Here is a 24,030-nt window from a genome sequence, read left to right on the forward strand (position 1 = left end):
TGTATCTCTTTATTATATTATAAATAAAGAATTGAAACCACAGAGACAGTAACAAATCCTCACATGCAAACGTAACTAGGAGGATGCTGCAAGTACAGAAATACACAGTCTTTTCCCTGGAGAGACAAGAGATGGCCTATTACAAGCCACCACCCTCTTTTCTACTAGCACATGAAAGTAGAAACTGCTAGTACATTAGCATTAAAAACATTTTTCTCTTAAAATATTCTCACATAATACCTACAGAGTCCAACTGTAAAAAAGTGGAAATTAATTATCTGCCAGAGAATAAATATATCCAAAAATTCCTATTGTTCAGTACAGAGGTTCCTCAAAAAATTAAAAATAGAATTATCTTATGATCCAGGAATCACACTACTGGGTATTCACCCAAAAAATATAAAAACACTAATTTAAAGGGATACATGAACCTCTATGTTTATTGCAGGATCTTATTTACAATAGCCAAACTACGGAAACAACCCAAGTGTTCATCAACAGATGAATGGATAAAGAAAATGTGGTCCATATATACAATGGAATATTGTCTAGCCATAAAGAAGAACTTTGTCATTTGCAACATGAATAGAGCTAGAGAGTATAAAACTAAGTGAACTAAGAAAGATAAATAACATATGATCTCACTTATACATGTCATTTAAGAAAACAAAAGAGCAAAGATAAAATAAGAGACAAGAAACAGACTCTTAACTATAGAAAACCGATTGTTACCAAAGGGGAGGTGGGTAGGGATCAAAGAGTATATTTATCATGATGAAAACAAAATAAAATAAAATGATTAAACAAAGGCGAAATGGCCTCAGTGGGGGGAAATAATTTATATTCAGTTTTGCTGAAATGGTATATACTGTTATTGCTTTTTAAATTTTTTTTAAACATTTTTTTTTAAGATTTTATTTATTTATTTGACAGAGAGAGATCACAAGCAGGCAGAGAGGCAGGCAGAGAGAGGGGAGGAAGCAGGCTCCCTGCTGAGCAGAGAGCCCGATGCGGGGCTCGATCCCAGGACCCTGAGATCATGACCTGAGCCGAAGGCAGTGGCTTAACCCACTGAGCCACCCAGGCGCCCCGCTTTTTAAATTTTTATTACTTTTTAAAATATTTTATTTATTTACTTGACAGAGACATTGAGAGAGGGAACAGGAGCAGGCGAGCAGGTAAAGAAAGAGAGAAGCAAGTTCCTGGCTGAGCAGGGAACCCCATACCGGCTGGATCCCAGGATCCTGGATGATGACGTGGGCTGAAAGCAGACGCTTAATTACTAAGCCAACCAGGCGTCCCTGCCTTTTTAAAAAATTATAGTTTTCTATTGGCAGATATTATCATTTGACCTCTAATTAAATTTTAAGAAGGAATACTTTTTAAACAAATAAATAGATTTTCATGTAAAATACCCACAAAAGAATATTGCCTCATTAGTCTCCATCTGAAGTTACGCTCCCGGAAGTCGCATTCTTAGGGTGAAGATGTGCCTTTATATACATGACAAAGCTACACCCTTCTTCTGTTGGATGGCTCATCATCGTGCTTGTTGACCTGGTTATTTTATGGAATTGTTTGCTCTGAGAGTGACAGGAAAAGGCCGTTCAAAAACATTTTGGTCTTCCATCAGAAAAAACATTTTAACTCCTCTAGATCATCATTTCCTCAAACTTTCCGAACACAGCAAAGCCCACCTAAATCCCCAGACCTCGTATCAAAAACTATATATACATCGTTAAAACTCCAAAGGCTTTGAAGTCGGGACAAGGCTGCCATTCGTATACTCCCCCCGCAATTACTGACCAAGTTCTCATTGAACGACAGCTCACTCTGCCAGGTGCTGCTGTTATGAACGTGGGGAGACCCTGCCCCAGAGCTCGCAGAGCGAGGCGGACTCGGAGCCGACCAAACAGGATGCGCGCACAGTACAGGGAGCAGGGGACGTGGCAACCAGCCTAGTCTGGGCGAGAGCGGCAGAGAGGTGGCCTGCCGGCGGGGTATCGACACGTGGGGAGGAAAGTCATCCTTGGCAAGGCTTAGCGTGGTTAAGGGGGGTGCCGCGTGCACAGCAAGGGGTTGGGGCGGACCGCAGGGAAAGGGGCGTGCAGCGCGGCTGGCTGAGACTGAGACCTGGGGGAAGCCGGGTCGGCCCGGCGGCCCGGGGCCAGAGCTTCCTACCGCGGGAGCTATTAGCAGGACCCCCGGGGTGCGCGGGGGACAGGAAGGACCGGCTGGAAGAAGAGGGGGTGGCCGCCGGCGCGGGAGGAGCAGTCAGGAGCGTGCAGAAATTGTCCGGAAGAGAAACTAGGAGGTGGAAGAGTCAGTGACTTTGAAAAAACAGCCTGTGAAGGTATTTCCGAAGGAAAACGAAAGCTCTGACGACCCGACGGGGAATGAACAAGGCGCACATGTTCCACCTCGGAGGTCCGGACAAAGTATCGCAGAATCACGCCGCTGCCCGACCACAGAGTGGAAGTCCTCTAAGACAATCATAACCAAGTTTAATATTTTTGCTGTAGTAATTAAGATACGGGGAAAAGCGTGTCTCGACGTGCCGCAGGGAAAACCTCTCCCCTAGGCGGTTTTTTTAAAAGCCGCCAGGCGGGAAGAAAGAGGTGGGCTTCCAAGTTAGGGACACTTCAACCTCCCCATAAGGTGTATTTCAGGTGGACAACGGTGCTGGGTGAAAACTCAATCCACCGCCACACAGCCTAAGAACACTCTTCAATATCGGATTACCAAAAAGATAGGGTTGCAAATGCCACGCAAACCACCTCACGTCCAGGTCCCCGAGGGACTCCTTCATTGTCCACCGCAGCTAAGCCCGCTCACCCGCTAGAGGAGCGCCAACTCCAGCGCCTCACACACGGCGCCTGCGCACAATCTGCAGGGTGGGATGACAGCGCGCGGAAGACGTTTCCCAGAAGTCCGCGCCACTCGCTGCGGTTCTCCCTCCCACACCCAGGCCGCGTGACGTCACTCCGCCCGCCACGTTCCTAGGTCGCTAAGGGTGGTTTGCCAGCGCCCCCCAGTGGTCTGGTTGAGCATTGCAGCAGTGCGCGCCGGGGCCCAACAAGCAAGTAGGGAGAGCCGCAGCCGCCGCAGTCGTCACCGTAGCGCGCCGACATGTGGCGGCGCGGCTGAGCGGAGCGGAGGGGGAGAAAGGGGAGGACACGCGCGGGGAGGGGAGGGAGGAGGCCAGACAAGGCGGGGGGAGGAGGAGCGGCGGTGGCGCAAGTCGCGCGGAGCAGCGCCGCCCGGGTCCGCTCTCTGCTCCGTCGCCACCTCCCGGCCCGGCGAGTAGAGCCGGTGCTCCAGCGACCCCCGGAACAACTCCAAGCGGACGAAGGAGTCCATGTTGGGGAACTTGGCGTCGTGACGGGGACCTAGGGACCTGCAGTGGAGCCGCCGCCGCTGGAGCAAGCGCCTCGACCTCGGCCTGAGGTAAACACGGGCCGACCCCGGGAGCGGATGGGCTCCGGCAGCTGTCGGGGCGAAGTGGGGGCTGTTACGGGCTGGCGCGGAGCGGGAGCGGGCCCGGGGCGACGGGAGGGCGGACAAAGTTTCGGAATCGCGCGCGGCCCTGGCGGCGTCCTGCGCTTGGAGGAAAGTTGGAGCTGCCCCTTGAGGCGGGGGAAGCTGCGGCGGGGAGGGCCCCTCTTCCTTCTCACTACCCGGAGAGGGAGGCCCCGCTCCGGCCGCCGCCGCCTCACTGGCGACACCCCGTCCCATTTCCTCCTTGTGGCCTACCCGGCTCCCGCCGCTTCTGCCGGCGGAGCCTGTCCCCGCCTGGGTGCGGGGTCCAGTTGTGGGGGGTGGGGTGAGGCAAGGGGCTCAGTAACTGAGTCGGCACACATACACCCGCTTCCTGCAGTGGAAACGTGTCTTGCTGGGCTTCCGGGTGCTCCCCGACCCCCGAGTTCGCTTACTTAGAAGACTTTGCTTTTGTCAATAGTGTCCAAGCCCGCTTGTGAAACCAAACTTTACTGCGCCGTGACCTCTCAGTGCGCGAATGGGGAAGAGCCGGCGCTGCTAGGCATCAGCGTTTACCCCGGTCCTGAATTTCAAACTGCTCTCCCACCCCCAATTTAAAACCCGTTTCCTGGGCTGACAACAAAAGGGCCGATCTAAACTTAGCCTAATGAGTCGCCCCTCCTCAAACCTAGGAATTTTGAGCCATTAAAGATGTTTTTTAGAGATTGCTGGCCGTGTTGCTACCCACATATTTTGAAAAATTGTTTTGAAAGGAAATGCCTGGTTTAAGCAGTTGGTTAAAATACAGATTCAAATGTTGAATTGTAAAATACCCCTAACATATTTCTCTAGAGGATTTCTTACAGTGTCTGCCAAGTTGAGCGATTATTAGTTATTTTGGATTGCTTCTAACTAACATCTTTATTCATACCACCAGTGAAGTAAGATATTTAAGCAAAACTTATCAAAAAGTTTTTAATGTTTGGCTAGTGGGCGCTGATCTTAAATTTTCCTAGTTTCGGAATTTTCACTGAATTTCGGAAAAAGCATATCAATAGATGCATTTTCCATTTTAAAAGTTAATTTGAGCGTGTGACTGCTTACCTCAGGAGAATATTGAAGGCAAAACATTCTTAAGTAACTGGCAGTTTTTGTATTTTATTGGTAATCGTATTAAAATTTTGATAAGAATTAAATCTTTAGGCCATTGCTTTCTCTTTCTTGTTTCTTTGGCAGTTGGCTTAATCGTCTCACTTTTTTGCTATTGGTTAAGAGCTGCAGTAAAAAAGTTTGGGATTCTTATTTTTTTTGCTTTAAATTATTGGGCAGATGAAATTTTGAAATTGTCTTTGGATTTCTTTTGTTTTGTACTCAAAGATAATCTGAATTTATAATTTTTTAAAAATTAGTTATTCTTGCTGTAGCTGCAGTTTTGCATTGTGATATTTTTTGGTGCCTGCAAGTATATTAATAAAAATTCAGTTTTACGTTCAGATGGTGACCTTTTTGCCTGAGAATTTGAGTACATCAAAATAAAAAAGATTTTGAGTACATTTTAAGATTTTGGTAGGGTAAGATTTGGATGTTTGCTTATGCCTAGTGTACTCACATTCTAAAAACATTCTTCAGTATGTCAAGGGGGAATACAACTGTAGAGGAAAATAGAAAAATTGTTCATAAATATACTGCCTGCCTCAAATGTGTAATGAAAAAATTTTAAGAGTGATTTTTTTGGTATGTCTTCAGGTGGTGGTACTGGGGTCCATGAGTTAAGATTGAAACTCTTCAGGGGTCACCCAGCTTCCCCATTATTTTTTTGGCCCTAGCCTGTGCTTAGGCAATTTTCCTGAAAAGCTGTGCTGTTGATTAGAGGTAAGAGGAAACAATAGTTCAGTTGCCTGATGTTGTTGATTCACCATCAGTAGCATGTTTTAATAGTAGGAGAAGTATTTACTACTCATCAATTTAATACTGAACTTTTTAGGTACACCTGTGAGAGACAGTTGTGAAACCTAACCAGAGAGTGGCAGATGTAGACGTAATAAAAAGAGTCAGCCTTAGAATAATTTTCATTGTAGCTTCCCTTTAGCAAGGTCTGCCATCATTTACCCTTGCCTTTTAGTGATGTACACTGGATCCTGACTTACTTTGCCCAGTGAAATAAAGAAGGTTAAAACCTAAATTCTTAGTTAAACCCTTTGTCCAAAGAATAAATTAGTAACTTTGCACCTTATCTTGCATTTGAATTTTACTAACTGGTAATAGTACTGAGTAGAGCTCAGAGTTAAAATACCTGGCATTCTCTTAATATTCCCAAGACTCATCTTTGCATTTTCATTATTGTCTTTTTTAAAATCTGTGGCTTTGTTAATTCTGGTGCTTAGGCATATACAGTTTTACTATAAAATGTAAAAACAATACCATCATCTCTTACTTACAAAATAGTTTCCTAAAAAGTCTCACGATGACCTTTGCTTAGTATATGGTCTTTAACACTCAGCTGCCAGTGTGATCTTGATGAAGTTTGTCAAACCTTGTCACTTCTCTTCTCAAATGGCTTCCCTTCTCAGCCATAGTAAAAATCCAAGTCTGTGGTTTACCAGGCTCTGTGTGTTTTGAGTCTCTTCTTCCTCTCTGACTTGATTACCTCACTCTGTTCCACCAACTTCTACTCTGCTACTAAAGTTTTCTCTGACTACTCTGTATAAAATAGCAGACCTTGCTCCCACATTTCCTATCACTTTGTAAGCCAGATTTTCTCCATAGTGTTAATCACTTTCTAACATACTGTATAAATTCCTATCTTAAGTTTATTGTATTTCTCTTTCACTTTCATGAATTTCTGTGAGAACAGGGTTTGTCAGTTTGGGTCATTGTTTTGTCCCCAAATACCTGAACAGTACCTGATATGTAGTAGATGCTTATATTTAATATTTAATAGGTCAACCTGCTTTCAGATGGAAACATTAAAAATAGTCATTGTGGTTCAAAACTTTAAACTATGCAAGTTTGTCTTTTGCATGAACTCTAAATTACTTGTAACCATGGTTTATATTCAGTTCAGGGGAAATTTTCAGAGGAGAGTATGATCGAATGTGATCTTAAAACTGATCTGTCAGGATATAAATGGAACTAAGGATACTTAGCTAAGGGTAAAGTGGTATAACTGTCTTACTGTCTAAAATGTTGTTTAGAAGCCAAATTGGACTTATTTTTGGTAGTTCCAGGAAGTAGAATTATGATTGTGGTAGTGGGTATCAAATGGGAGGAGAAGCAGCAAGAGTGGGTATAGGGAGATTAGCACTCTTGCAGTAGTAGTACAGAAGAGATGGAGGATAGCTTGAATTAGGATGAGAATTGTGGAGGTGGGCAAAAATGAATTTAAGTGGATTTAAGATCACCAGGCCTCTGTTGATGGGTGGAAAGTGCGGGACATAGAAATTTCAACCATCAACTCAGGGAAACAGCTGGGTTGATGGTGATACCACATAAGGTCCAAGGTGCTTTTGATTCTGGCATATTGCATTTAAGGTATCTCTGGAACTTTCAGATGGAAATTACATAATATGGTTCTAAATTTCAGAGAAGAGGTGTGAGCTGAAAATACAATACTGGAGTCACTGATATAGATAGTCGAAACTACAGATGGAATTGCCTAAGGGAGGGAATATAACTTGAATGGAATCACAGTGGCCTCTAACATTAAAAAAAAAAAAAGTATGCTGGAGGAATGTAAGCTCCCAAAGAATACTGTGAAGGTCAGAGAAGTATGAGTTGAGTGTGGTATTAACAGAAACCAAAAGAATAGAGTATTTTAAGGGAAGAGTAATCAGTAGGGTCAGGTGTTGATGAGAGTTGAGTAATGTAAAAGTTTAAGATTTTTTTCTTAAGTTTTATTTATTTATTTGAGGGAGAGAGAGAGAGCGTGGCAGCACAAGTGGGGAGGAGAGGGAGAAGCAGGCTCCCCGCTGAGCTGGGAGCCCAGCTCAGGACTCCATCCTAAGACCCTAGGATTATGACCTGAGCCAAAGGCAGATGCTTGACCGACTGAGCCACCCAGGCCTCCCAAGATTTTTCTTTTTTAGAGACACAGAAAGAGGGGGAGAGGGAGGGAGAGTTTTAAGCAGGCTCCATGCCCAGCACAGAGCCCAACAAGGGCCTCGATCTCCGCCCTGAGATCACCACCTGAGCCAAAATCAAGAGTCAGGATGCTTAACTGACTGAGCGACCTAGATGCCCCAAGAGCAAAAAGACTTTTTAGTTGAATTTAACAAGGAGCTTATTGGCATTTTGAATAAACTAGATAGTAAGCTGCTTATTTTCAAATTGATGTTCCTGTAATTACTTAACTAGTAAAAAAAACTGAGATCAAAGATTAAGAAATTATCTGTCCACATTATAGAAGAGACCTAATGTTTGTCAGACATTTGTTATTTGCCAACCGCTCTGTTTTATACATTTTACATGAATTTTCATTTGACCTTTTCAGCAGCCTTGCAGTGTTGGGTGTATTAATCCATTTTACAGAAAGGAGTCTGAGGCTCTAGAGAAGTTAAATGACTTGCTAAGTGTCAGGGAACTTGTTAAGAAATAGATACTCAAGTCCATCTGACTCTTGGGCCTTTAGTTATTTGTTGTATCAGTTGGTCTCTCAAACTCTGTGTCAGTCCTATATCTAGTAGTAGACTTTACTGTGATGATTGAAATGTGTATCTTGGCTACAGCTAATGTGGCTGTTGAGCTTTTGAAATATGGCCAGTGCAGCCGAGGGAAGGAATAGCCGTTACGGTGCAGATATAGATAAAAAATCATTAAGAATCCCATAAATAATAAAGTAGAGTCTTATAAGAAGAGGTGGAAACACATATTCTTCATTTGGAAGGAGTAATATTCTGCTTATATGTTCATTTTAGGTGCTATAAATGAATATTGTAGACAGTCTTTTTTTTTTTTTAAACAATTTTAAACTTTCAGAAAATTCTAAGTACAATACAAAGGACTTTTTCCCCTGAACCACTTGAGAGTAAGTTGCAGACACAATCCTGCTTAAGTCCCAAATACAAGTACAGAGAAGTTTTTTCAAACCCTGAGCCATTTGGGAGTAAGTTGCAGATGCCTTCTCATCACCCCAAACAAGGATAAGAACTTTGTTTTATATAAATATGTAAAAATCAGGAAATTAACATTGGTGTATTACTACACTTTATCTCTCAGACCTCATACAGGTTTTCCAGTTTCCACAGTAATTTCATTTGTTAACAAGAGGATCCAGTTTGGATTTGTGTTGCATTTAACTGTAATGTCTTTTTACACTTCTACCTAGAACAATCCCTCAGTCTTTTCTTTTTTGTATAACCTTGGCACTTTAAAAGATTGCAGGTTAGTTTTGTTAAATGTCTCTCAATTTAGATTTGCCTGGTATTTCCTCATGGTTGGGTTCAAATTGTGCATTTTTTTCCCTTAGGAGTGTCTCAGTAATGATGCTGTGTTCTCATTTCATCCTATTGGGTGGCATACCATTTCTGTCTGTGCTGTTATTGATGATGTATGCTTTGATCACTTGATTAAGGTGAAGTCTCTCAAGCTTCTTCACTAAAGTTTATTTTTCTTTTTAGTAACTAACAAGCATTTTGTGGGGAAGTATTTTGATACTTTATAAATAGCCCATTCTTTATCAGATTTGCTATTTATTCTCAAATTGTCCCAGCTTTGACCAATGAAAGCCCCTTCAAGCTGGTTTCTGTGTCTTTTGACTTGCTTTGAGTGCTTCCTTAATGTTTGACACAAGAAACTGTTCTAGGGTCACCTTGCACATACTTTCCCTGCTGTGACCCTGGAATCAGCCATTTCTCGAGGAGGGATTTCTTCTAGTGGAGAAAGGTATTTAGAGAACCAAGATTTGGGTGCTATTTTTATTTCTGTATACATAAAAAACCATGAGCTGGTACTAATTTTTCCAGTTTCAGTGTTTGTTTTCCAATGTTTGTTTTCATTTTCTCCCTTCTCAAATTTATAACTCCCTTCTCTCAGAAGGAGAAACCTGACCCAGTATCCTTAGTGTGTTCACTTATGATCAATCACCAGGGTGTAGCCAAATTCATCCCCCATGTTGCATAACATTTTCACTCTTCTTAAGGCTCTGATGATTTGTGCCAGGAGGCATTCCTCGTCCTAGGTCCCTTGGATACCTCATATTGAGGATCTCAGTGTTCTGCTTGAGTTCCAGTACCTCACTCTGGGATACCTCATATCCCTCATATGGACACCTGGTGTTAACTTGGGTTCCAACACCTCCAGGCCAAATACCAACATACAGACATGTTTTCTTAAAGATTATATTCATTTGTTTTTATAAAAGATTATCACACCAAAACTTGTGAAAATTATGATCAAATAGGTTCTCAACTTTTAAAATTCAAATCCTCTTGAGACTCTGACATCTCTGTTAGTGATAATACTAATCTTCCTCCTTATTTTCCCATTTACCCAAGAGTTCTCAGATGTACTTTCAGTAGAGTCTTTTTTTTTTTTTTTTTCAGTAGAGTATTTCTAATAAAATTTTGACAGTAAAGTAAAAATTGGTTCTTTGGAGTCAGTCAGACCTAGCTTTGCATTCTAGTTGTCCCAGATAGTGATTGTCACCTTTCATTGGTATCCTCACCTATTTTAATTTTTAAGGAACACTTACCTGAGTCCAGTGGTAATAGCAGCTAACTCCAATCCCTTTTGTTTCATACCTTTAAGTTAACTGTGTTTAGCAACTTTCAAACCTTTTTAATGCAGTATTACTAGTGTACAATATTAGTGGTGTTTTAATTTTTAAAATGTTCTGTAGTATGAGATCTTGAGGATTAAATGTGCAAAGGCATGTCAGTTTATGGCCTGATATAAAGTAGGCATTTCCCTTACATAATCTTCTGCTATAAGTTTGTTAATATCTGTGTCTAGTAGATCTGGGATGAAACATGGCCTTTGCCCTTAAGGGGCTTAGTCCTAATCAGGCCTTCTTAATTTGCTCCCCAGTGTTCCTCCATTTTTTTCCTAATTAGTTTCCTATACTTTCCTCTCTTTCTCCACTTTCTGCTGCTACATTATTTCAAAACACCCAGTTTAAACATGTCAAATTAGTTAAATGGGATCAAGGTGTTCTTTTCCTTAGTGATTTCCTACTTTTTACAAAACACAATTTAAGGTCCTACCTTGGACTTAAACTTTAAGTCCCTTTACATTCTGGCCCATAATTATGTCTTTACCCTTATCTCCTATTGCTGTACTAAGTGAATTCTTTCTGACTAAATTAGTCCTGAAAAATGCTTGTAGTTCACATTTGGCACTTAGCATATGCTATCTTGTTCATCTTTTGTATGCTACTTCTCTAGCTCTAGTTTTTGCAGCAGGGAGGGTTTTAGTATCCTAATCTGTCTTTGTATTCCAAGCCAGGCTCAATACCCTGGCCATTTTAGTAGTTTAGCTTCTTAAAGTAAATGAAAACAGAAACAAATATTCAAGAGAGCAGCCACAGCATTACTGCTTTGAAAATTCTCTGGGATCAGTGAAACAGCTTACAAATGATAAATGATCTGTTAACGTAAATATACTTGTAATACTATTTTGTATGCCTAGATGGCCTGTCAAGAAAATTGTTTCTTTAAATTATTGTTCTAATAGGGAATAAATATTAATAACTTACAAAATTTGTAAGCTGTCATTCACCTGAAAACCTTATCATAGAAGAGCCTTCAGATAGGACAGCTTAAATGCACTAAGGCCATATTTCTTTAGGAACTGTTGTACGTGTTCAGTTTCTTAGACATCATTATGAGTAGTATGAGGGAGATGTGTGAAATGGAAAATAGCTTTATTGCTTCAAAACTGCTACAGGAGTAGTTAAAACTAAGTGAAGGAGACACAAATCCAATCAAGCCTTTAAAAGAAGTTAAAAAAATATATATACATATATATTTTTTTTTAAGATTTTATTTATTTATTTATTTGACAGCGAGAGATCACAAGCAGGCAGAGAGGCAGGCAGAGAGACAGGAGGAAGCAGGCTCCCTGCTGAGCAGAGAGCCCGATGCGGGACTTGATCCCTGGACTCCGAGATCATGACCTGAGCCGAAGGCAGCGGCTTAACCCACTGAGCCACCCAGGCGCCCAAAAATATATTTTATATTACTATAGCCACTCCAGCTTCTTTGATTACTGTTTGCATGGCGTATCTTTTTCTGTACTTTCATTTTAACCTGTGTCTTTATATTTAAAGTGAATTTCTTAAAAAACAAAACCAGACCTATAAATACAGAGAACAAACTGATAGTTGCCAGAGGGAAGGGGAGGGTGGGAAGCTGCGCAAAATGGATAAAGGGGAGCAGGAAATACAGGCTTCCAGTTACGTAATGAATAAATCACAGGAAAAAAGGCACAGCATCTAGACTATAGTCTTAATATTGTAAGAGCATTGTATGGGAACAGATGGTAGCTACACTTGTGGGGAGTGTAGCGTAACATATAAAGAAGTTGAATCATTGTGTTGTATACCTGAAACTAATGTAACATTGTGTGTCAACTAGACTCAAATAAAAGGTTTTTTTTTAATCGAGTTTCTTGTAGACAGTAGATAATTTGTGTAAAATCTAATCTGACAATCTCTCAGTTAGTATGTTTGTTATTTATATGTAATTATTGATATGATATACTAATTTATTTCCCATTTCCTGCTCTTTTTTCAATTAAGTGAATATATTGGATACTCTACTTTAAATTTATCTGTTGACTTTTTTACTATATCTCTTTGATTTATGTCTTTGTGGTTGCCTTAGGTTTACTTTTGACAACTAGAAATGTGTCTAGCTTGATTTGAGATATGCTATAAATGGAAAATACACACAGATCTCAAAGACTAGTTTACTACCACAAAAAGAATATAAAGTGTTTCATTTAATAAGTTTTTTACTGGTTAATATTTGGACATTTTGGGTTAATAAAATATACTAGATTGATTTTATCTTAAATATGACTACTAAAAATATAAAATTATATGTGGCTCACATTATATTTTTATTGGACAGTGCTGCTCTGGGAATTATATATATACTGAAATATTAACAATCTATTTAGAGTTAATATTTACAATTGTAGAAGCCTAACAACTCCTCCAGTGACCTTTATGTTAAAGTTGTTGCATGTATTACATGTATATGGAGTGAAAACCCCACTAGACAATAATGTAACTTTTGTTTGCAATAATCATGCTTTTTAAAGAATTTTTGGAGAAAATTAGTCTCTTATCTGTATGTGGCTATTGACTATTTTTCTTCTTTGTTAATGGAATTTCAAGTTTCTTGTTACCATTTCTCCCCTCAGCTTGGAGAACTTCCTTTAGCATATCTTTTAAGGTAGGCTTGCTGATGATAAATTCTCTTAGTTTTTCTTTTTTTATTATATTAATTTTATTAACATATAATGTATTATTTTCCCCAAAGGTACAGGTCTATGAATCATCAGGCTTACACATTTCACAGCACTCACCATAGTCCATATCTCTTTTGTTTTTCTTCATTGAAAATGCCTTTTCCACTTTCATTTCTTTTTTTTTTTTTTTAAGATTTTATTTATTTATTTGACAGACAGAGATCACAGGTAGGCAGAGAGGCAGGCAGAGAGAGGAGGAAGCAGGCTACCTGCCAAGCAGAGAACCCAATGCGGGGCTTGATCCCAGGACCCCGGGATCATGACCTGAGCCGAAGGCAGATGCTTCAACCCGTTGAGCCACCCTGGCGCCCCATCCACTTTCATTTCTGATGGATTTCTTTACCAGATACAAAATTCTGGGTTAAGAGTTAATTTTCTTTAGCACTGAAGGTGTCCTCCCTTCGTAGATCCTGTTGTTTCTGATGAGAAGTTTGCAGTAATTTGAATCATTAATTTCATCTGCATGTTGTGTTTCTCTATTTTAAAGATTTTTTTTCCTTCCCCTTTGCTTTTTTGTGGTTGATTATGATTTTTTAGACATGTTTATCCTTTGAGTTAATCCTATTCGTTATCTCCCAGAATTTGTGAATTTTTAAATTTGGGAAGGTTTTGGAAATTATTTCTTCAACATTTCTTTTTGTTTGCTTTTTTCTTTTCTTTTTTTTTTTTTTAAATGTACTAATCTCTTTCTCTTATTTTTCTGAAACTCAGATGACATAAATAGAACTTTGGATATTGTCCATAGGACCCAGAGACTCTTCATTTTCTTTCAGTCTTTCACTTCTCTGTTCTTCAAATTAGATCAATTCTTTTGATACATCCTCATATTTACTGACTCATTCCTCTGTGTTTTCAATCTGCTGAGATCTTACTTCAGATACTGTATTTTTCAGTTCTAAAATTTCCATTTGTTTCTCAGTTTTTTTATAGCCATTAATTCTCTCCTGAGAATCTCTGGCTTTCCATTAATTTCCTTTAATATATAGTTACCCAGATTAATACCTGTTTTCTTTTAAGCCCTTTTAACAAAGGGCTAGTTGAGTTCCAATCCTGATACTTAGAACTGGCTTTGTGACCTTAGACGATTTACTTAATTTCATTGTATATAGGATGGAGAAGTTTTCACAAAATACTATAAAAGTTAAATGAGATCATTTAGGAAATGTCAGAAAGTAATATCTAGAAATAGTGTGGAATGCATACCTGAAAGTCCAGCTCTTGGGGCATTTGGAACAGTTATAATAAGATTACAGTTAGGAAAGAATCCCAGTTATCTGCCCATGCCTGATGTTAATGTAGAAGAGTGTTCTTTCTTTTTCATTTTTTAAGTGAGTTTTCATAGTAAGTGATAACATATTTTCAGATTAGAATAGTAATGTTTTATAGAAGTAAGATGAAATGTCTCTTTTTTAAGTTATGTATGAAATATTCATTTGAGAATACATTGATTATATACTTAGGTAACATAAAACGGTACTTATCTGAGACAACTGCCTAGATGAGTTTAAGAAATTCAGATTATAGGCAGAACTGGAGTGGAGAGAGTGTGAATATCCTGCTCACTACACAAAACAATTGCTTTTTTCTTTTCAGTACTAGTTTCACTAAGCAATTTGTATCAATTTACAAAGGATTAGAGAATGACATTTCTTGAGGAACCAAAGAGTGACCTTTCACATCTTTGCAGAAAAGAGACTAATTTCTGAAATTGAAACTCTGTAATTAAGGTTTTTAAAATCTTGTTTAAATAAAGTATTTCAGAAACAGTGTTTTGAACATTGTCCTTTTTTTCCCTGTTACATGTGAAATCCATTTCCATTCCACTGTAACAAACATTTGTATGTGGTCATTTATTGTCATTAACTCCTCTTTGATTCTTAGGATTTGTTTATTTGCAAGTGTTTTCTGTGCTATGTATGTTTTGGGGAGGTGGGTAGGCAAGGATTGCCATTTCAGGTTGGGCATCTTTCTAAGGTAGAACAAAGGTTAAGTTAAAGATATAATTGATAGTTTTTCTGTTTTGGATTAGAAAAAAAAAAGATGAAAAGATAACAGTTCCTTTACTTCCCATACTTCCATTCAGGACGACTTTTCTTCTTCTTGCCACATAAGAGGGTATGGTGCTGTTGATCCCAAGGGCTCCCCTATAGCTAGTCCTCCTGGGAAGTTTGGTTGTGAGATGAGTCTCTACCACCGCACTGTTCTTTTGTTCTTTGTCCATAGTAGGCATAACACTTAATCTTCTCAATGTAAATTCTGCTTTTCCACATTTATAACTCTTCCCTTCAAGGGACCTGTAATAGGCATTGAGGCATTGTTGATGGAAAGAAACCAAAAAAGTCAGAGTGTTAGGTTTGCCTTTAACCATTTGATTAGTTATGTCATCTTGTTTTAGTAAATAGGGATGAGAAAATGGAGATGAGAATCTTGAAGACAGGTGAAGATTGCACATTCAGTTCCTCCTCTCTCTTCCGTCCGCCATACCTTAAGCAGGGGTGGTGGGGTTATTAGAGAAGAATTGCATAAATATGTATTGAAATTATTGGAAGATATATAACATGATACTGCTTTATAATGTTTTTCATTTGGAGAAATAGTGGAAGCTTTTCCTATGATTTTCTTATCAACCTTTTCATGAGGAAAAGTAGCCAGGCACATAGAAGACACTCAATTTTCTTTTTTAAAAGAAAGTATTGCTTCATAGATATATTCTTTTCATAGAGTGGACACCTGTCACATTAGAGTGTAACCCACAGGCGCCTCCATGGCTCAGTCAGTTGAGCGTCCGACTCTTGGTATCAGCTTAGGTCATGATCTCTCAGAGTTGTGGAATTGAGCCCTGGGTTAGGCTCTGTGCTCTATGTGGAGTCTGCTCGAGATTCTTCCCTCCATCCTCTACCTCCTTCTCTGCTCCTCCCCCTGCTTTGCTCGAGTGCACACACTCTAAATTAATAAATAAATAGTCTTAAAAAAAATGGATCACCAACTGGAACACCCAGTTGGAAGTCAACTGTAATGCTTGTCTTCCCCCAAGTAGTGAAAAACTCGTCAGCTCCATACCATTATTAGGGTCTTGGAACTGATCCGTAATACTGCCTTAGAATTTGATGGAATTGTGAGGTTGTGCCTGTTGCTTTTAATCTCTGTTTCTCCACAGCCTTTAGAATACATGACCTTTGACAGAAATACAGGAACCAGAAATAGAAAAATTAGATACCTCCTCTCAAGCTCATCAGTGACAATGATAGTCTTTACTTATAAAACATTTTCAAAAAATTGACCTTTTTTGGTTTTGTTGTTCTTTGAATTTTAATACACATGTAGGTTTTTATTACCATCACGAGTCAGGATTCAGAATGGTTCCATTACCTCCTAAAAGCTCCTTCACACTATCTTTGTAGTTAAACCCTACTCAAACCCAAGTGACAACTAATCAAAGAATTCTTTGTCATTACAGTTTTGACCTTTTGAGAATGTCATATAAATGCAGTTGTGTAGTATGTAACCTTTTGACAGTGGCTTCTTTGAGTATATTGCCTTTAAGATTCATTCAAGTTGGTGAGTGAAGTGCTAGTCCATTCCTTTTTTTTTAAGACTGAGTGGTATTTCATTGCATGGCTGAGGGTACCATAGTTTATTTTTTGTTAAATCTAGTATGTCAGTTTGTTCTTTTCTTTTACCATCTTTGTCTGGTTTTACTATCAGGATAATGCTGGACTCATAAAATGAATTGGGAAGTACTTATCTTCCATTTTCTGGAGGAGATTGTGTTGAACTGTTGTTATTTCTTAAAATTCACCAGGGAAATTATCTGGGCCTGGAGATTTCCTTTTTTTTCTTTTTCTTTTTTTTTTTTTGGAAGACTGCAGATTTAATTTCTTTAAACAGTACTAGGTCTATTGTGCTGTTTGCTAGAGGATTTTTATTGATTTTTCCTTTCAAAGAATAGGCTTTTGGTTTCATTGATTTTTCTGTTTTCGATTTCATTGATTTCTGCTAATTCTTTCCTTCTGCCTGCTTTGTATATCTTTTTCTTTTTTAAGTTTTTTTAACATAGAAGTTTATTTGAGACCTTTTCTGATGTAAATACTTTGCAGTTATGCTTACCCTGCATATCACATTTGTAACTATGGATATATTTGGATTTAGTTCTACTATTTTATTTTTTAGAGAGAGAGAAAGAGAGAGAGCACATGCATGTGCAAGGGGGTAGGGAGCAGAGGGAGAAGGAGAGAATCTTAAGCAGGCTCCATGCCCTTGGTGAGGGGCTTGATCTCACCACCCTGAGATCATAACGTGAGCTGAAATCAAGAGTCAGATGCCCAACTGACTGAGCCACCCAGGCGCCTCCATTTTATTTTTTTGGTTCCCTCTTTGTTCTTATGTAATCTCTTTCTTTTGGATATATGAATGTTTTTTAGTATTCCATTTTAGTTTATTGTGTTTTTGCCTACATATCATTTTTTTAGTGATTGCTCTAAGGATTATAATACATACATTTATATTTTCACAGTTTCCTTAGAATCAATATTTTATCACTTCAAATGAAATATAGAAACCTTATCATGCATGTCGGTCCCTTTACCCTTTATGTTGCAGTTGTCTTGTGTACATCTACATCAACAGGAAATCTTACTAGAAAGTGTCGTAAAAAAAAATAAATAAAATAAAGTGTTGTAATATTTGCTTTTCATTGTCAGATATGTTTTAAAGAATTCAAGAGGAGGGTAGTTAATTATATTTATCCAGGTATTTATTATTTCTGTTGCTCTTCCATCTTCACAAACCCAACTATGGTGTGTTTAGGCATGGATTTCATTATCCTTTTTGGGGTTTGTGAGCCTCTCGAATTTGGAGGTTTATATCTTCCATCAAATTTGGGAGTTTCTGGCCATTATTTCTCTTCATCTTCCTTTTTTCTGCATTGAACTCATTTTTTTCTCCTTGGGCTCTTGACATGAATGTTAGGGTTTTGGTGTTGTCCCAGGTACCTGAGGCGCTAATATTTTTTTCAATATTTTTTCTCTTGCTCAGATTGGGTAATTTCTGTTGATCTGTCTTTAAGTTCACTGGCTTTCCATTCTGCTATTAAGTCTGTCTTGTGTATTTTTCTATTTGTTATTGCATTTTTTAGTTCTAAAATTTTCATTTGCTGGTTCTTTATATTTTGTGGGTTTTTTGTTTGTTTTTGCTGTGACTTTCTAGTTTTCCATTTGTTTCAAGAGTATTTGCTCTTGTGGAGCATTTTTTTTAACCTCCTTTAAAGTCTTTGTCAGATAATTCATCCAGTGCTCTAAGATCTGTGTTATCTCAGTGTTGTTTTCTGTTGGTTCTCTTTTTCCCACAGGAGTTTGAGATTTTTTTGTTCTCTCTGCCAAGTAATTTTGGGTTGTGTTTTGGAGATTTTGAACATTATGCTATGAATCTTAGTGTGTTGCTTAAATGCTGCAGAGACTTGATGTTTTTGTTTGGGTAGGCAATTGATTCAGTTAGGTTTTAGGCCACAATTCTAACCAGCTTTCTTCAGGTTGTAGTTTTATTTTCTATTTTTATTTTTTTTAAAGAGTTTATTTATTTATTTGTCAGAGAGAGCGCACAAGCAGGCAGAGTGGCAGGCAGAAGCAGAGAGAGAAGCAGGCTCCCTACCAAGCAAGGAGCCTGATGCTGGACTCGATCTCAGCCTGAACCAAAAGCAGAGGCTTAACCTACTGAGCCACCAAGGCGTCCCCAGGTTGTAGTTTTAATCTCAGTTCTGTTTTCAAAACCTTTGTAGCACGTTTGGATTTTTCCCATAATGTGTATTACCCAGTAGCCAATCTGTGATTTTCATGGGGGTTTATCCTATATTTGTTTTAATCTTCATAGTCTGTGGTATGCTGCTTAAGGTTAAACCTGTAGATGAACAGCTCAGGGGTGAGCTAGGAGTTCACAAACAACTTATAAGTTACTTAAACTCTTTCCCATCTTTTATGCTCATGGTGTTTTCTAGATCCCTTGGACACCCTGACCCCCTCCCACCCCGTTCTCTGGCTGGAAATCCCAGTCTCATTTCATTAATTACGCTGTGGTATATACTTTTTACAATTGCATCTGGAGGCAAGTGACAGGAAGACAGGAGGAAAATTTAGATTAGTCCAGTTTCTTCAGTCATTGACGATGGTACTTTTCCCTCAGAGTTTTCTGCTGGCCCCACTGCCTGCCACTGTTGCAGCTGTCACGACAGGATTGCTTGGGAATTGGGTCATGGGGAATGAGAAACAGAAAAAAAGAGATTTCCCTTACTCTTTCTAAACAGTTAGGCGACCCCTTTTCCACTCTTTGGACAGAGACAGAGGGCCTTTCCTAGAGCTTTCTCTTTTGCTGCTCTTTCTCTCTCTCTCCTGTTCAGAACAGCTTTTTGGGTTTTAGGTTGCGTTAAGCCCAGGCTGGGGGCAAAACTAGATGGAAAAGGCATGAGCTCACTACCAGCCTGAAAATATATCAGATTCTGGCCTCTTTCTCAATCCACCTGCTGTTTTTTCCTTTAAAATTTCAATTAGCTGCTCCATTTATTCTGTCTGGGTTTTATAGTTTCAGTCAGTGAGATTAACAAGCTAGAATGTGCTTACTCCATTTTACCCAGAACCAGAACTCCCCAGTTTACTTACTGCCACTTTCAGAATGCAATGGCAACTTTGAATCTCCTTATTTCATTTATATATGGTTTATCAGTAACATTTTTTTAACATGTAAGAGTGCAAGCCCTATTTTTTTTTAAAAGATTTTATTTATTTATTTGACAGACAGAGATCACAAGTGGGCAGAGAGGCAGGCAGAAGGTGGGGGGAAGCAGGCTCCCTGCTGAGCAGAGAGCTCGATGTAGAGCTCGATCCCAGGACCCTGAGACCATGACCCGAGCCGAAGGCAGAGGCTTTAACCCACTGAGCCACCCAGGCGCCCCCAGTGCAAGCCCTATTGAGGAGATGATACTACATTAAATGTAAAAGGAAATAGGAAAATTAATTTCTCTTTTAGTGCATAGTCTTCATGAAATCTAATCTTCCATAATTATATTACATTTGAAAAAACTGTTTTCCTATTTCCAGTTTAGTCTATGTTTTCTGCCTAAGGATTTGCAGTTCCCTTCACTTTGGAAATTTTTTTCTTTAGTTGTTCTAAACTTTTAAAAATGATTTGCTTAGTAGTGCCTGGGTGCTCAGTTGGTTAAGTGTCTGCCTTTAGCTCAAATCATGATCTTAGGGTCCTGGGATTGAGCCCTGCGTTGGGCTCCCTACTCGGTGGGGAGTCTGCTTCTCTCTCTCTTCCTCTTCCCCTCCCCCTCTGTTTGCATGCATCCTCTTTCTCAAATAAATGGAATTAAAAAATAATTTTCTTCTAAATAATTAGGTTATTGGTCATTGTAGAGCTTAGTATGAGGTGATATGCTTCATATTAGTGGACACGTGGCTCTCACATGATGTTGCAGACACTCCACAGGAATTTTAGAGACATTCTGAAGCATATCTTCACTTCCTAGATTGATATGGGAAGCCGATTTTATTATAAGACTGATAAGTGTAGATGACTTCATCTTTTCTATTTTCAGTTTCTTTGGTAAACGACAAGATATAAGATTATTTGGTCATCAGTGAATGGTGCTTGGAAAACAAGCTTTTTTCTGGGTGTAGGCTCAGAATGAAGGGCATGATTCAATGAATTGAATATGAAAGATTTCCAGAAATTCCTGTTGTTGGTCAGCTGCTGACAAGCAACCAAATCACTGAAAATCTTATCAAAAACTAAATTAGAAAGTAGTTGCAGGGACTGATTGTGCAGTAGTAACTGAAAGAAGAGCATGTGTCTTATCTGTTCCGGCTGCTATAACAAAACATCACAAACCACGTGGCTTATAAGCAGTGAAATTTATTTCTCAGAGTTCTGGTGGCAGAATGGTTGGGTGAGGGCTCTTTTCCAGGTTGCAGACTTTCCCTTGCATCCTCATGTGGTAGAAGGGGCTTGGGATCTCTCTGTAGCCTCTTTTATAAGGTACTAATCCCATTCATGAGGGTTCCACTTTTATGATTTAAAAAATCACTTCCCAAAGGCCCCACTTACACCATCACATATTCAGCATTTTAACATGTGAATTTTGGGGGATGCAAACATTCAGACCATAACAGCATGTAAATGAGTTCACTAAAACTAAAATTGGTTGAAAGTCTTAGGTTTCATATCCATTTCAGTTTTATTCTTGGTAGTTATAAAGGTGGGGTGAAATTGAAACTATTGGTAGAAATGAAAATTTTGTTGCTATTTTTGTAAATACATATCATAATTTGCTCATTCTTCATTGTACTTTTTTTTAAAAGATTTTGTTTATATATTTGATAGAGCGCAGTTGGGCAAGGTGGCAGACAGAGGGTCAGGCGGAGGGTCAGGTGAAGGAAGAAGAAAAGCAGGCTCACCGCTGAGCAGAGAGCCTCATGTGGGGCTCAATCCCAGGACCCTGGGATCATTGACTTGAGCTGAAGGCAGACATGCTTAACCAACTGAGGCACCCAGGTGCCCTGCCCCGATTATTATTTTAAATGTATGTTGTTCAGTTAGACAATTAATATACTCAGATAATTGTGTGAAATGTACTATTTTATAAAATTTTATAATTTGTAAATTTATAAATTATAAATTTATAATTTATAAAATTATAAAAAGAAAAGATCCTTCTCTTTTACCAGTGTGTGTGTATTTTCAGCCATTGTCTGAAAACCTTTTTTGGAGGTTAAGCCTTTATGCTGTGGGGTTGGGCACAGTGTTATCTTTTATGTTTGCCCAATGGTCACTTCCATATAGGAAGTCTTAACATAGCAAGCACATCAGCTTATCTATGTGCTCTGATTCACATGTGTCCTTTGTTTTGAAAATTAAAATTCCTGGGGCACCTGGGTGGCTCAAATGGTTAAGTGTCTGTCTTTGGCTCAGGTCGTGATCATTGGGGTCCTGGAATCAAGCTCCCAGCTCAGTTGGGGGTCTGCTTCTCCCTCTCCTGCCCCTCTCCTTATGCTCTATCTCACTCTCTCTGTCTCAAATGAATTAAAAAAAAATTAAAATTCTCACTATCATTTTAAAATTGGCAATTCCAGTTCCAAGTCCTTTAAAGATGGAAATGCTCCAATGGTACAGAGTGGTCAGGGGGTTAGAAAAATATATTTTTAATCTATTTGCTCTCAATTGGGAAGCCTTTTTTACAAATGTAGATATGTTGCAAAGATTTGGTGGTTATTATGTGCTCCTGTTATGTCTTGCACTTACCCCAATAACAGCACCTGCTTACTGTACTGTATTGTAATTTTTGATTTTTGTTTTTGTTTTTGTTAGGTATGTCAGTGCTTAAGGCCTAATGGTACCTAGAAAATAGGGGCACTGGCTAAGTATTTATTGAATGAATAAATACAGACTGCAGCAAGGAGGGGAGTCTGGTATAGGGCCTAACTGAAAGAACGAGAGGGGGAACAAAAGAGAAAAGTGACTATTGGTTAAGCATACTTAAGGTCTGGAGTTCAGGAAGTAATTTAAATTCTAGTAGTTGTTGAATTTCTATATCTTTTCCTAAATTGTCTTTTTAGGTGATGTGGCCAGTCTATTTGTTGGGGTAGATCTTTTCTAATTCTCCGTTACTTTGTTTTCAACTGTTTTTTTTCCTATATGCTGAAATGTGACTTGTACTTCTCTCACTAAACAAAATGTTTTCATTGTTTGCCTCCATTACCTGTGAGTATCTTCATATTTGAAGGCATATACTTAACTGTGTCAAAATGTCTTCCATTATAAATAAAATGTATTCACTACTCAAGGCCTCCTGGGATAAATCATTCTTTATATTTAATTGTTCTCTTTTATTCTGAACCCAAGATAAATAGGGTCACAGCTGGGTGAAAGTGAAGTAAAATAGGACTAATTTTCATAATTCCCTCCCCAGAATAATTTGATGGAAAACTGATTACGTGACTGTTCCACCTGAAGAATCTTAAAGGTAAGAGGGCTTGTGAATATTTCCATACTTACGAAAAACTTAAAATGGCACTCGTAGGTACTACCTTGGGAATTGTGGTTATAGCTTCACTTAACTATGTCTGATTTCTTTTTTGCTGGAGTTGCCATGTTAAAACATAGTGTTTTATCTCCTATACATATATAAGGTAGGAAATAAGTTATAATAATCCTAGAACTATTTTCTTTTGAGTCCTAGATTTTGTCTTGCTGTGACATTTTTGTTTCTAGATAAATAGAATAAAGAACATATTTACCATATATAAGATCTGTTCAAAAAGCTATTTGACGATTTAAATTTTGTGAACTCTTTCCTTCTCACATTCTTTCTGTATGTTGATATTCTTTGAAGTACAGTTGTTTTTAAAATAATGAAAATCTCATCCTAGTGGGAGTCATACAGATTAACTATCTTATATCCTGTGATACATCTAAGATCCTTTTGGTGTGGGGTGGTATCTGTGCCTGTGTGTTAGTTGTTGAGTACTTCTTTTGTCCTAGTCTTGGTGCTAAGCACTTTAAAAGGATTATGTGATTATGTAATTTAGTCTTCATAATGACTGAAGTGGTTACTACATTTATCTCCATTTAATAGATGGGGAAACAGGCTTAAAGACATTAAGTGGCAGACTAGTTGTGGTTTGAACCTGGACAGTTTTTTCCTAAAACCTATGCTTAAAGGGACAGTCTGTTTTTATACAGAAGCATACTGGTATTAAAGCTCCAGCAACAAACATGTAGGGGAGGGATATTTTAAACAAAAACATGTTAGAATAGCCTCCTTGAAGCAAAGAAATCTACTTACAAACTCAAATGAAATTGCGGTACAGGTAGAAAAAAATTGGAGCATTTTGTAAGGGATTTAAAAATCAAAAATTGTAGAGCAGGACTGAGTTGATTAGCGGAGAGGCTGTAAAGGAAATAATTATTAAGCTGAAGGAGTTAATTGCTTTAACCTTACTCTGAAGTGAATTGAAGGCGCTAGAGCAAGTATCTGTGATAGTGTAAGCCACACTGAGAAAATAAATGTAGATAAATCAACAAAATCACATAGCC

General features: G+C 38.7%; 1 protein-coding gene across 6 annotated transcripts in view; it reads left to right on the forward strand.

Annotated features, from left to right (window-relative positions):
- The first annotated feature begins 2,701 nt into the window (after nucleotides 1-2,701).
- SCAF11 (SR-related CTD associated factor 11) overlaps nucleotides 2,702-24,030 on the forward strand; it is a 76,259-nt gene continuing 54,930 nt past the window's right edge. The window contains exons 1-3 of one of the 6 annotated variants that reach the window (XM_047740210.1): nucleotides 2,702-3,447; nucleotides 5,224-5,349; nucleotides 22,904-22,957. The gene's annotated coding sequence lies outside the window, so the exon portion shown is untranslated. The remainder of the gene's footprint in view (nucleotides 3,448-5,223; nucleotides 5,350-22,903; nucleotides 22,958-24,030) is intronic. The other 5 variants (XM_047740205.1, XM_047740208.1, XM_047740207.1 and 2 more) reach the window with 5 other exon arrangements.

The sequence above is a fragment of the Lutra lutra genome, chromosome 8, assembly GCF_902655055.1.
Source record: "Lutra lutra chromosome 8, mLutLut1.2, whole genome shotgun sequence".
In the NCBI taxonomy this organism is placed as follows: Eukaryota; Metazoa; Chordata; class Mammalia; order Carnivora; family Mustelidae; genus Lutra; species Lutra lutra.